The sequence below is a fragment of the Numida meleagris genome, chromosome 3 (assembly GCF_002078875.1).
Source record: "Numida meleagris isolate 19003 breed g44 Domestic line chromosome 3, NumMel1.0, whole genome shotgun sequence".
Lineage (NCBI taxonomy): Eukaryota > Metazoa > Chordata > Aves > Galliformes > Numididae > Numida > Numida meleagris.
This window is the reverse complement of record NC_034411.1, coordinates 63,089,462-63,100,688: the sequence shown is the minus strand read 5'-3', so window position 1 is coordinate 63,100,688 and position 11,227 is coordinate 63,089,462. Positions and strand designations below refer to the sequence as shown.

The 11,227-nt window shown below is 41.3% G+C and overlaps 1 long non-coding RNA gene across 1 annotated transcript; it reads left to right on the top strand.

Annotated features, from left to right (window-relative positions):
* Nucleotides 439-7,369, top strand: LOC110396803. The gene is made up of 4 exons (XR_002437274.1): nucleotides 439-529; nucleotides 2,995-3,142; nucleotides 3,866-3,985; nucleotides 7,219-7,369. It is a non-coding gene; the product is annotated as an uncharacterized LOC110396803 (long non-coding RNA).

The following is an 11,227-nucleotide window of genomic DNA, read 5'->3' as shown; positions in this document are numbered from 1 at the left end:
CTGGCACCGAGGAAGCATCTTTTTCTGGAGATCCCTTCTTGCTGGAAGCCTTTCCTTGTGAACCTAGGTTTTCAGGGACAAGTGAGCAATCTTATTTCCTTCCTTTATAGCTCTTTTCTATTGTGCTAGTCCTTCTGTCTTTACATCTCTTTTATAATGCCTTTTTCCATCGTGTTGATCTTTCCAGTTACTACAGAAGACAAATCTGAATCAATGTGTTGTGAAAATAATTCCAGAAATTTGGCTACTGATCCTGAATGTGACAGCAGTATGAGTTACACTTCTGCAAAATACGTCACTTAATCTGTCTTAATTTAGCAGAAATGCTAAGTCATGGCCTGAACCAGTGATTGAGCACCTGGTGGGAAGGCAGGGCCAACCCAGGGGAGCTCAGGTACATGCAATGCCCCTGAGTGACTAGAACAGGTGGAGCCAGGATCCATCCCTCCCCAGACCTCATTTGAGGGTTGGCAGTGGAGGCAAAGGTATCTATTGCTGCAGATCCCTGTGTATCTGAGGCCTTCTGAAGGTAAGCAGCTTCTTTTCTTTATTTCTGTGCCTACCGCTGTTGTTTAAGCATACCCTCACTTGTTGCAGCCTAGGGCCTTGTTACTCTGCTGTCATTGCTGTGTTTTTCTTCACGTTACACTTTAAATATTAAGTGTTTAATATAGTGACTGACCATGTGAGCTGAAGTCTGAAGAACACAAGTGATGGGATCACAGCAGCCTTTACGTGTGTACTGGGTATCTGGTGATGTGTAGACCTTACTGCAGCTGAGGTTTCATGAGATGAAGTCTTCCGCAGCAACACTATCAGCAGTACTGAGGGGCTGCTCCCTTCACAGGGACTACCACCAAATAAAGCTACAGAGTCAGGGTCCAAATTTAACAACCCTCTCTTCTTAGAAAATCACCTGTACAATGATATTCACGTTACCTGTGCAGGTGACACAGGTCTGGGATTGAACTTACCAATTCAAACTTCTAGTGTCCAGCTAGACCAACCTGTGCTACTGTAGTATTTGCTTGGCAATTGTCAGGAGCTCTAATATTTTGACCCCTTATAGCTATCTGGACTGGAACAGGAGAAGGTACTCTCTAAATTCAAAACCATTATTCCTTACACCCAAGTTGGCTGTGAAGGAATGGGTTCAGATCTCAGTAATCTTGTTGCTACAGAGAGGGATGCCCACCTGTGTACTTGGGAGTTAGCATGCTGGCAGCTCTAAAGACCTAACTTTTTGATAGACCACTATAACTGCCTGGCAAATTACTATTAGAGAGTTCCAAATACATTTGAAGACTCTTTCTTGGTAGTAGAAACTGCTCAGTGGGAAACTTCCCCTTTTTTCACCCATCAGGGTGAAAGCCTGGTGAAGCTTTAAATAAATGTTACACAGGACTAAAGCCAGCAGCATTTATACGTGGTTTTGCTATGATGGACAAAACCATCTTATCTTATCCTTCTTGGCAGTATGCAGTTGAAAAATGGTAAATAGCAAACATTTTCTTTGTGTCCTATAGGAGGATGGAAAAAAGGTTCACACTACTATTGCAGTAGTACTGGCCCATAATTCAGGAGTCTCCGTGCACTAGCGAAATGTACTTATTTGTGCCGTACAAGATAGAGGGTAATCTTTATGCAGCACTGTGACAGTCAGTTCTGTGATTGGTAGAAAGAATTATCAAGTGTGGTAGGAGGGAAAGGGATGCAGTGCAACGGTAGGAGGGAAAGTGCAACACTGAGAATTTCCTAATCTGGTCTTTTCTTTATCCTTTCATGTTTGATTTACCAAACATTTTGCATTATTTTTGTTCAAACGTCCATCTTGCTTCTTTTGCTGTTGTTCATAGGGTTGGTGTAGCAATTGTCTAGGTAAGACAGGAGCTATTTTCTTTGATTTGCTCCTTAGCCATAAGGCAGACTGGAGAAAAAGGCAGAGTCAGAAACCAGACAGGAGTAAGTGGACTAAATAATATCAGAACCCTTGAGTTTCAGAGATCAGAAGAATACAAGTAGTCATATGAGAATGTTTGTGTGCTGAAGTGATATCTTACATGAAAATGTAAGATACATACAGAAAAAAAAAGATTTTGGGGAGATTGCAAACACAGTAATAACAATAGAAGTTTGTTGCTTGTTTACTTTGTTCTGTATTGTTTTCCTGGATAAATCAGAGCCTGGTGGAAGTTCATGCTCATCCAAAATGAGAAACTGTATACAATCGTCAATAGTTTGTTTTAAAAGAAACAATTGTTAAGGCATTTAAGATTCCTCCCTGTCCCCAGCCCCTACTGTCTTGGAGCGGTGAAGGGAGAGAAGACTAGTCACAGAAAACAACATCTAGGTAACATGTTCCATCTTGCTCATACAAATTCTATGTACTTCAAAAATGGACTGTATATTAGAGGAAAATAAGGCCTTCTTTGGAGAATAATAGAGCAAACATATCTTCAATCTTATATGATCTGTGCATAAAATCCCTAGCATTTCTATAAGGAGTTATTCTAACTTCTACGTCCAGTGTGGGCCATAGAGTGATCATGGTATGTGCATATGGACTGCCAGCAAGAATGCCATGACAGTAAGTTCTTTTCACAATACAGCTGTAATGAAAGGATTTGAAAATTGTTTCCTTGGAGGTCCTCTCCCTAATTGAAAGAGGATCATGAAGAGTTCTTGCATAAAATCAATCACTGACATCATAGCTGATGAGCTCCGCAAACTGGGTTTGGTAAAAATGGCATTGCTCCCAGTCATAAGCAAAGCGTTCTCCTTAGAGAAGGGCTCAACAGCCCACTATTTTTTTGTGTGCATTTCAGCAAGGGACAACATTTTGATTACTGCTGTGACCAGTATGTCCCAAAATATGATAAGTAATTTGCAAATAATTGTATACTAGGGCTTTATCAGAGTAGTCATACTTGCCTGATATATACCACTGAACTGTAAGGAATAATTCTCCATTCTGAATAATTTCCTACTCTTAAGGTTGCCTCCAACGATCTTCATGTGGCTCCTTCTCCATGACACTACCAGTAACTTGCCTCGAACTTGAAAGTCACCAGCTACTTTTTTGTTTTAATCCTGTCAATTGATCGAATTCGGCACACTGTGAGACTTTCTCTACCAAAAAAAAGTAAGCCAGTTTAATTAAATTGATTTAAACTTATGTAAATTACTATGATGGATGTACTGAAGCTGTTTTAACCCATGTTCATATTGATTTTTCTTGCCTCAGTTCTGCTTCTGCAATGAATGCCGATCACAATTATTTTTTTAACTGGTGCACTTAACTAGAACTGTCAAGGTCACAATGTAAGTGAAGAAAGCCCAAGTGTGGTTTTTCATCCATTGAACAAAATGTGACTTGGCTTATGTCATATTGCATGCTGGAAGGTGTACAGGAAATTAAGGAATGAGGCATGGTGTAGCAGAAACAGGCAAAACGTACAGTCAGAAAGAGTTTGGGAGTGGGAAAATTAGAGAGCAGTGATAATAATTACAATCCTATATTTTCCATCTTATTATCACTGTCCATTTCAATATCATAGAATCATGTTCTGGGTTGAAAAGGACCTCAAAGATCAAGTTTCAACCCTGATGCTGAGTGCAGGTTTGCCAACTGCTAAACCAGGCTGCCCAGAGCCATGTCCAGCCTGGCCTTGAATGCCTCCAGGGACAGGGCATCCACAACCTCCTTGGGCAACCTGTTCCAGTGCCTCACCACCCTCTGAGTGAAAAACTTCCTCCTAACATCTAATGTAAATCTCCTGTCTCAGTTTAAAACCATTCCTCCTTGTCCTATCACTATCCACCCTCGTAAATGTCATTTCTCATAGTTTATTTTTACTGTGCACAGGAAATTCCCTCTGGTGTAGAATCCTTTTCATCTGCTCTGGAATCAACCCAAAAACACTGAGAGAATCCAAAAGAGCTCCCTGTGTCAGAAGCATCGGCAGTGATGATCTTCAGGCACATGGTAGGACTTCTAAAACAATATGGCTGGGCTTCTAGTGTATACTCAGGGAGTCTCTGGGTTTCACGCTGACAGTGTACAAAATTGTCACATTGATACTTTCTGGATATGTTTTGTTTGTAGCTCTCTCTCAAACCTTCAAGACCTTTCAAAAATCTGCAGCAGCTGCTTACACAAGTGTGGCATAGCCTTACAGCTGGGAAGGGGTCTGCAAAAATTCTTACCTTGTTCTGTGCACAGATTACCACTGCATTATCATCAAACGTGTCCAGCTACTTGGTGTAAATGCTTTCGCTGAGTACTAAAGCCTCTGTGTAAAAAGCAAGGAGACAGTATCTGAAGTCCAGTGCCTTGGGAAAAACTGGCACATAGCTGTTATTTTATTGATATAGCATTGTTAGATTTTAAGTAACATGACTGGAGCATGTAATCTCTTGTGGTAAGCCCTTCATACAAGGATGAATGCCACCAATGAGGACTCCCAGTTCAGCAAGTGGAAATACCATAACCAATTACGTTAGTATTCTTCAAGTTGTTACAGTTCATTACAGCTTTTGTACGCTATTTGCCAGCAGCTCAGTGTTAATGTACGTGTTGCTGTCTTGTCATGAGGAATGGTATGGCCATTCAGCTTTCTGGGACACAGAAGATCCTCATCTGGAATAAATAAGTATTCAGTGAGGAGCCATTGCACTGAAGATTTCAAGCATTTTGGGTAACAGAAATATCAGTGCTCTTTCAACCTGCAGAGTACCAGAGAGCTTATGTTACCTGACTGGCAGATGTTATACTGTCAGGGCCTCATGGTTTGTTTGCTCCTAGGCCACAATGCTGAGGATGCTTTTTGCATCACCTCCCTTCTTTTCCTTATAATTTCATAGAACCATAAAATCTTGTAGCATCCCAAATTGGAAGGGACCCACAAGAATCATGGAGTCCAGACCCTGGCTCCACATGGGACCAACCAACAATCAAACCCCGTCTCTGAGAGTGTTCTCCAAATGCTCCTTGCACTCTGGCAGCCTGGGGCCAAGACCAGTGCCCTGGCGAGCCTGTTCCAATGCCTGACCACCCTCTGGTGAAGAATCTTCTAACACTCAACCTGACCCTCCCCTGATGCAGCTGTATGCCATTCCCTCAGGCCCTGTGCTGTCACCAGAGAGCAGAGCTCAGCACTGCCCCTCTGTTCCTGTTGTGAGAAGTTGTAGGCTGCGATGAGGTGTCCCGTCAGCCTCCTGTTCTGGGCTGAACAAACCAAGGGGCTTCAGCTACTCCTCATACACCTTGACCTCTGAACCCTTCACCATATTTGTAACACTACTTTAGATGCTCTCTGATAGTCTTATGTCCTTCTTATGTTGTGGACCCCCAACCTGCACCCAGTGCTCAAGGTGAGACCACACCAGCACAATGGTTCAATTGCTCAGGAGTACAACAGCTTCTAAACAATTTCAGAAGATTTCAAGCATGAGATGGGTCCTGGTTTTGTATCGCAGATATTCATTATTTACTAAAATTCTTTGATGTGAAATTTGAAATTTCTTTGTACATTTCATGGTCTTTGACAGGATGCTTGCCCTTAGTAATGTTAGTTTTACTGCCATTTTTCTTTCTGAGAAATTCTGTGGATAGGTTGAGGTGGAGAGAGCTGAGTCTGCAAATGCAATCTGTGTTTATCCAAAGAAAGGGAGGACTGGCTCAGGGAACAGAAAGACCCACAGTATTTTGTTGGCTTTCGGTAGGACAGCAGGCGACAGCTCACAGGATTAGCTGTCAGACATCTTAGTGGGTGTGAGTCAACATTCAAGTCCAGCTGTTTTGCATATGTAGCACCCATTGGTACTTTGTCTCCAGTACTGCTGTGCTGGGTTACTGAGTCAGAGAAAGCTGTGAAGTAGTCCTAGCCATCTTGACTGAATTTAAGCTCTGCTACTCAGGCCCTGCTTCCTTGGGAAGGATTTCACAGTATGTGTAGGAAGGAGCACATTATGGTGATATTTACTTGCTTCTACTTCAACACAGGCATTATATCTGTGTACTAAGTAGTTCTTATTGCTTAGCATAGCTCTTGCTTTAGTTGGCACAGCAGTTAAATACTCTGCAGAATATGATAGGCATTTTAGTTTATCCTAGCGTAGTAAGGAGTAAATCCTGGTTATATGTACATCGGGAAGCACGCTGTTAATGCTATTCCTCTGTTCTTCATCCCAAGAGCAGAGGAGGGCTGGCTCTAGAGCTAGGTACAAATGTGAATAGAAATAAGAAAAAAAAAAAAAGCATTTGCCAGAGCAGTTTATGCTTCTGTAGCAAAAGATATCGAGCCAGAATTATGTAAAATTTGTGTCTAAATCCTGCATCTGCTGTTTAACCTAGGAATTACTTGAAGTTGTTCTGAGAACAAGTTAAGAAGAACAAGTTAAAAGGAGCTATCATTCCAGTCAGTGAAAATAAGAGATGAATTTAATTCAGTGTTTTCTTTCCCACAGACTCTGGATTCCATATCTCTTTTTGAAGTTCTGTATTCATTCAGAGAATCCTTTATTATCCTTTATCATACACTTAGACTGTAAAACTTATTGTAGAGGGTACTATGGGACACAGCTTCCCTGATCACCAGTCTAACCTCTGGAATCAAGCAGGATTAAACACTGAAGTAATTCCACTTTCCATTTGTCCATCTTTATCTTGAACACAGCTAATGATAGTGACATAATGACCTCATTGAGCGGTATCTTCCTAAGCATGATTTGTCCTAAGAGTTGTGTCTGCTGCTGGTACTTCAGTACTTCAGAACTAAAATAACAACAATTGAAAAAAGACTTAAACTGGATAACTTTCATTTATGACAAAAAAAATTGAGTTATTTGTAAACTGTGATTAGAAAATGTGACTTCCTTGACCCTCAAAACAATGTGTTTGGTCTTTATTTTTAATTCCTTCAGAATACTAACTTTTAAACTTGGCTCAACAGCAAGCACTGCTCCCACTCCCTTGCAGAATTACAGTTTTATCTTGCCAATGAGGCCTGCAAAGTGGAGTGACAAATGAAAAAAGATAACATGAAAAAGCACTTCACACTTTGACAAGAAAGACTTGCCAATATTTGGAGATTGGATTTTGTTTTTAAAAGATAAAGATATTTATTTTTTAGAAATACTGGAGAATCGTTGGAAAACATAGTATCCCTAAACTCCTGAGGAAGTTATTCTGATTTTTTCCCCTGTGGTTATTTGCAGTTGCCTCTACTGATGAACTTTAAATGGCTCTTCAGTCATATACATTATGAATCGTGACAAAGCCAATAATCCCAAGAAGTATTCATCTTTGCAGTTGAGCAAGAAAAATGACAAAAGAAAGAGCTGAATCTTAACTATTTCTATCTATCAATAAATTAGACTAATTGATAACTAGTGTTGGTCAAGCACTTTGTTTTATTTACATTCATTTTATTTTCACTTTTCTACAATGTCTTGTGGGAAGAGTCATTTTATAGATCCTCACCTTTTTGTGTTTTCTGTAACTTTGTCCATAAAACTAACAAATGAACAAAAACAGAAATAGTGAAAAGGCTACTCTCTCCAGTTCTTTTGCCTTCTGGACTTTTCTGATCCCCACTCAGCACAGTTATGCATGCGCATACAGCACAACTACAGTGATAATTCATAGGATTCTAGGATGACTTTCCTTGGAAAGGGCTTTCTTCTGTCAGGTCTTGAAAACCTTCATGGAGAGACGCTGTTTGACCTGGCAGCCTATGCTGCTGCTTGACTGAATTGATGGAGCACCTACGTGTTCTTGTAGTATTCTGTACTCTAAGAATGCTGTGATTTCATGTCTTCAGAGTATCGAGTTACTAGAAAAATGGTGTGAGTGTCTGTATATCCCAAGCTTTAAGGCAGCTTCAGGGTCTAGCCAAGAGCAGTCAGGCAGCCTGAAGAAGTTAAAAAATGACAGAAAGCCATTTTTGCTTCCTGCAGTCTGTATTCAACAGTGCCGATCATAACACTGCACCAAAAAAAGCAGAGAAGCAGTGCAAAGGTCAGTCCTCTTCATCCCCCTATAGAACTAATTAAAATGTGGCTGTGTTGTCACAGATGTATGGATCAGCTCTGAGAAGGCAGCTCTCTGCAGCAGGAGCCAAGGCACATGGTACTCGATGTGCACAAGGCCAGAGAGCAAGGACATGAGAAGTTTGAATTAAGCACGAAGGGCAGGCAGTGCCAGCAAAGACACAGGCATGGTCACAGCAGTACAATTTTAAACGGCTGTAACAAGTAGATAAAATGAAGAGAGAGAAGCTAAACATGTCAGCACCATCTTGACTACTGCTTGGAACTGTGACCCCTTCTGCTCTTGCCTCATGCACCATCTCTTCATCCTCGTGCCCCTGTTCACAACCCTGGTGAAGGAGGCTGGGAGGACCATGCTGCCCTCATGTTTGGTCTGGGCTGGGGCTGCTGTCCAGTGGGTCTTGCTTGCTCTGCAGGCTTGATTTAGGTTTAGCTCTGCCATTTTCTTTCCTGTAGGAGCTATGGTAGCAGTCATTAGGAATCAAGAGGCCTCTGACAGCCAAGTTTTATTAACTAGACAAAAGTCTGTCAATGAAATATGATAGGATTAAAGCATATGAGAGGTATAGCTGTTTTATTTTCTGGAGGTTAGAACGTTTTCTATTTGAGAAACCCCTTCAATTCCTCCACGGTCTGCCTAATGGCCTTTCTCTCTGACAAAAACACTCTTATTCTTCTCTTGAGGCAAATTGTTTCAGATATTGAAATCATTTTTTTTTTTTTTTTTTAATTCTTGTCTATCAAAATCACTATGTCACTTTGGCCTGGAATCTAGAAGGATGTCTTTGTCTGCTCACCTCAAGCGTTTCCTTGGATGCTGTTTACCTGGAGAGTAGATGGCCGGAAGGACCTTAAGATCACATTATACAACCTCTTGCATGTCCCAGACCATCAAGTTTCACTGAGTTATCTCATTACTGAAAGAGTATAATGAAAGAGAAGCAGTAAAACGGCTTAGTCTAAGGGCAACCTTGCTCTTGTAAAGCCTTCTCTTGTCCTTCTCAAGCTGTTGATTACCTAGCTTGCAAATGGACTAATAAACCACCTCTGCTGTCTCTCTTCCCACTTTAGGGAGTCAGGTTAGCACACCATACACAAAAGGGGCTAGACACGTGGATAGCTCTGAGTGAGGGAACAGCATTGGCAAGATTCATTCCTAAGGTAGGAAAACAGGTGGATGTTCCCAGACAAGTAGCATGGCTATGTTATTGTGTAGTCCCAAAAAACATTTTCCAAGTCATGGGTCCAAGTGTGCATTCGACCTACCCCCAGAAGCTGCCCTGCCCCATGTAGAGCAAAGCTCTCCTTTGCAGCCCAGCTGCGCCAGGACATCTGCCACAGGAGGATACCTCTTGCACACATCAGGGTTTCCCAAATGCGTGCATCAGCTAGAGGGATGACAGCAAAAATGAATGAAGTCTGTGAGATGGAGTTGTCTGTATTTGTGTGTACAACATAAAGATGAGTAAAGAAATAACGTAATATTGAATTGTCATATTCCTGCTGAAAAGGACTTCTCAAGACTTGTTTCCTCAATCTCAAAAGGAATTGGTTTGATTTTTCTCATGTCTGTATCTCAGTTTCTGATTGATGAGCAGTAATGGATTGAGGAGGATTATTATTTTTTTTCATAGAAAACCAGGATTATTTAAAGAACTTGTTAGTTGTGGACAAGTAGAGACACTTAAATCAGGGAGTACATTAGACTGACATTTAATTAGGTAATGAGGAAGGAGAGGAAGCGTACAATAAAACAAACAAAAATAATTGTAATGTCGTTTATTGAAAAGAACAATAAAATTGAAAATGCTATTGGGCTGCACAAAAATAGCATCACACAATTATTAAGAGTTCATTTCTTTTTGCTCACAGATTAGGGACTTTTTCCTTGTTGCTTTTTTGGTACTGAATATCAACAAGGGAAATAACTGCCTGCCTCCCTGCAGCTTTCCGAGGATGTGCTGTTATTGCTTTCTTTTGAGATTCAGCTTGCTTTCCAGCCTGAGATTTTGAGTCTGTGGGTGACCTATTCTATGAGCGAAGCAGGGAAGTTAATAGAATTCTTAATTAACCTCTGAGGGATTCATTTATTTTGACACCAAATTAGGAAAAGGGCAAGTAGGTAAATATCTACAACTGTCCAAAAGCTACCAGTGACTGCATGGCTACTACATACTCTGCTGAAATTACAGCTGCAGCAGTGAAGCAAGTGAAATCTTGAAGCAGAGGCAATCAGATGTGAGATGGGATCTCTACCTGTCCTCCTCGAGAGAAATGGAGCTATCCTAGATGCTTTTTTTTTGAACTGGCCGTGAACCTTGTCCAATTGTAAGCTGAGGTATTCACAGATTATTTATTGTATTTTTGATTGTGTCTTTGTTGCTCACCCAAGGTGATGGAACCTGATAAATTCAATTTAATTTTACCTTTTCTGTATTGTATAATCTGTCTTTTTTATATGGATACAGCTGCTTGGTTTCAGGCACCAGTGATATTGTAATGTAATTCTATGTGTGTGTGTGTAAATATTACCCTACAAGAGCCAAAATTATTACAGTCAGTTTGGTATACTCCCCTCTGCAACTAATGAGAAAAAAAAATATTTTTCAGGTGAATGTGAAAAATAGGCACTGTCACCCAGAGCCTTCTAGAACTGTATATGATCTGAGTGCTGTGTCTTGCCCTGCCTGTGCCACAGGGCAGTGAGAAGGGAAGGGAGATGCAGTTCTGTGTGCACGCTTCCATGTTCTCGTCCTCTTCCTTTGGTAGATAACTTGTCAGTTATCTACGTCTTTCTCAGGTACTGGGGATGGCTGTGGAGAGGCTGGGTTTTTGCAATAAAAATTTGCCTGGTAAGAGGCTTGAAGGATTCTAAACAGAGAGCTTTTGTGTATAACAGCACCTTGCCTCTCTGCCATTGCCTGTTCCCTAGCAGTGCAACAGAGTCTGTCACCACTATGTTATGCAGTGCTGTGTGTAGAGACACCATGGCCAGGCTTGAGAAAGCCAGGCAGAAGCACTACAGCCTCAGGACACCACTCACCCAAACTCACCACCGGTATGAAGACCTCCTCCCCAGAATGCCGCACAAGGGCAAGCAGGATGAAACCCAGCTCTGAGCTAGGGCTGTCCCTGGTGATGCTGCTGTAGGGTACATCAAGCAAGGGTCTTCTTG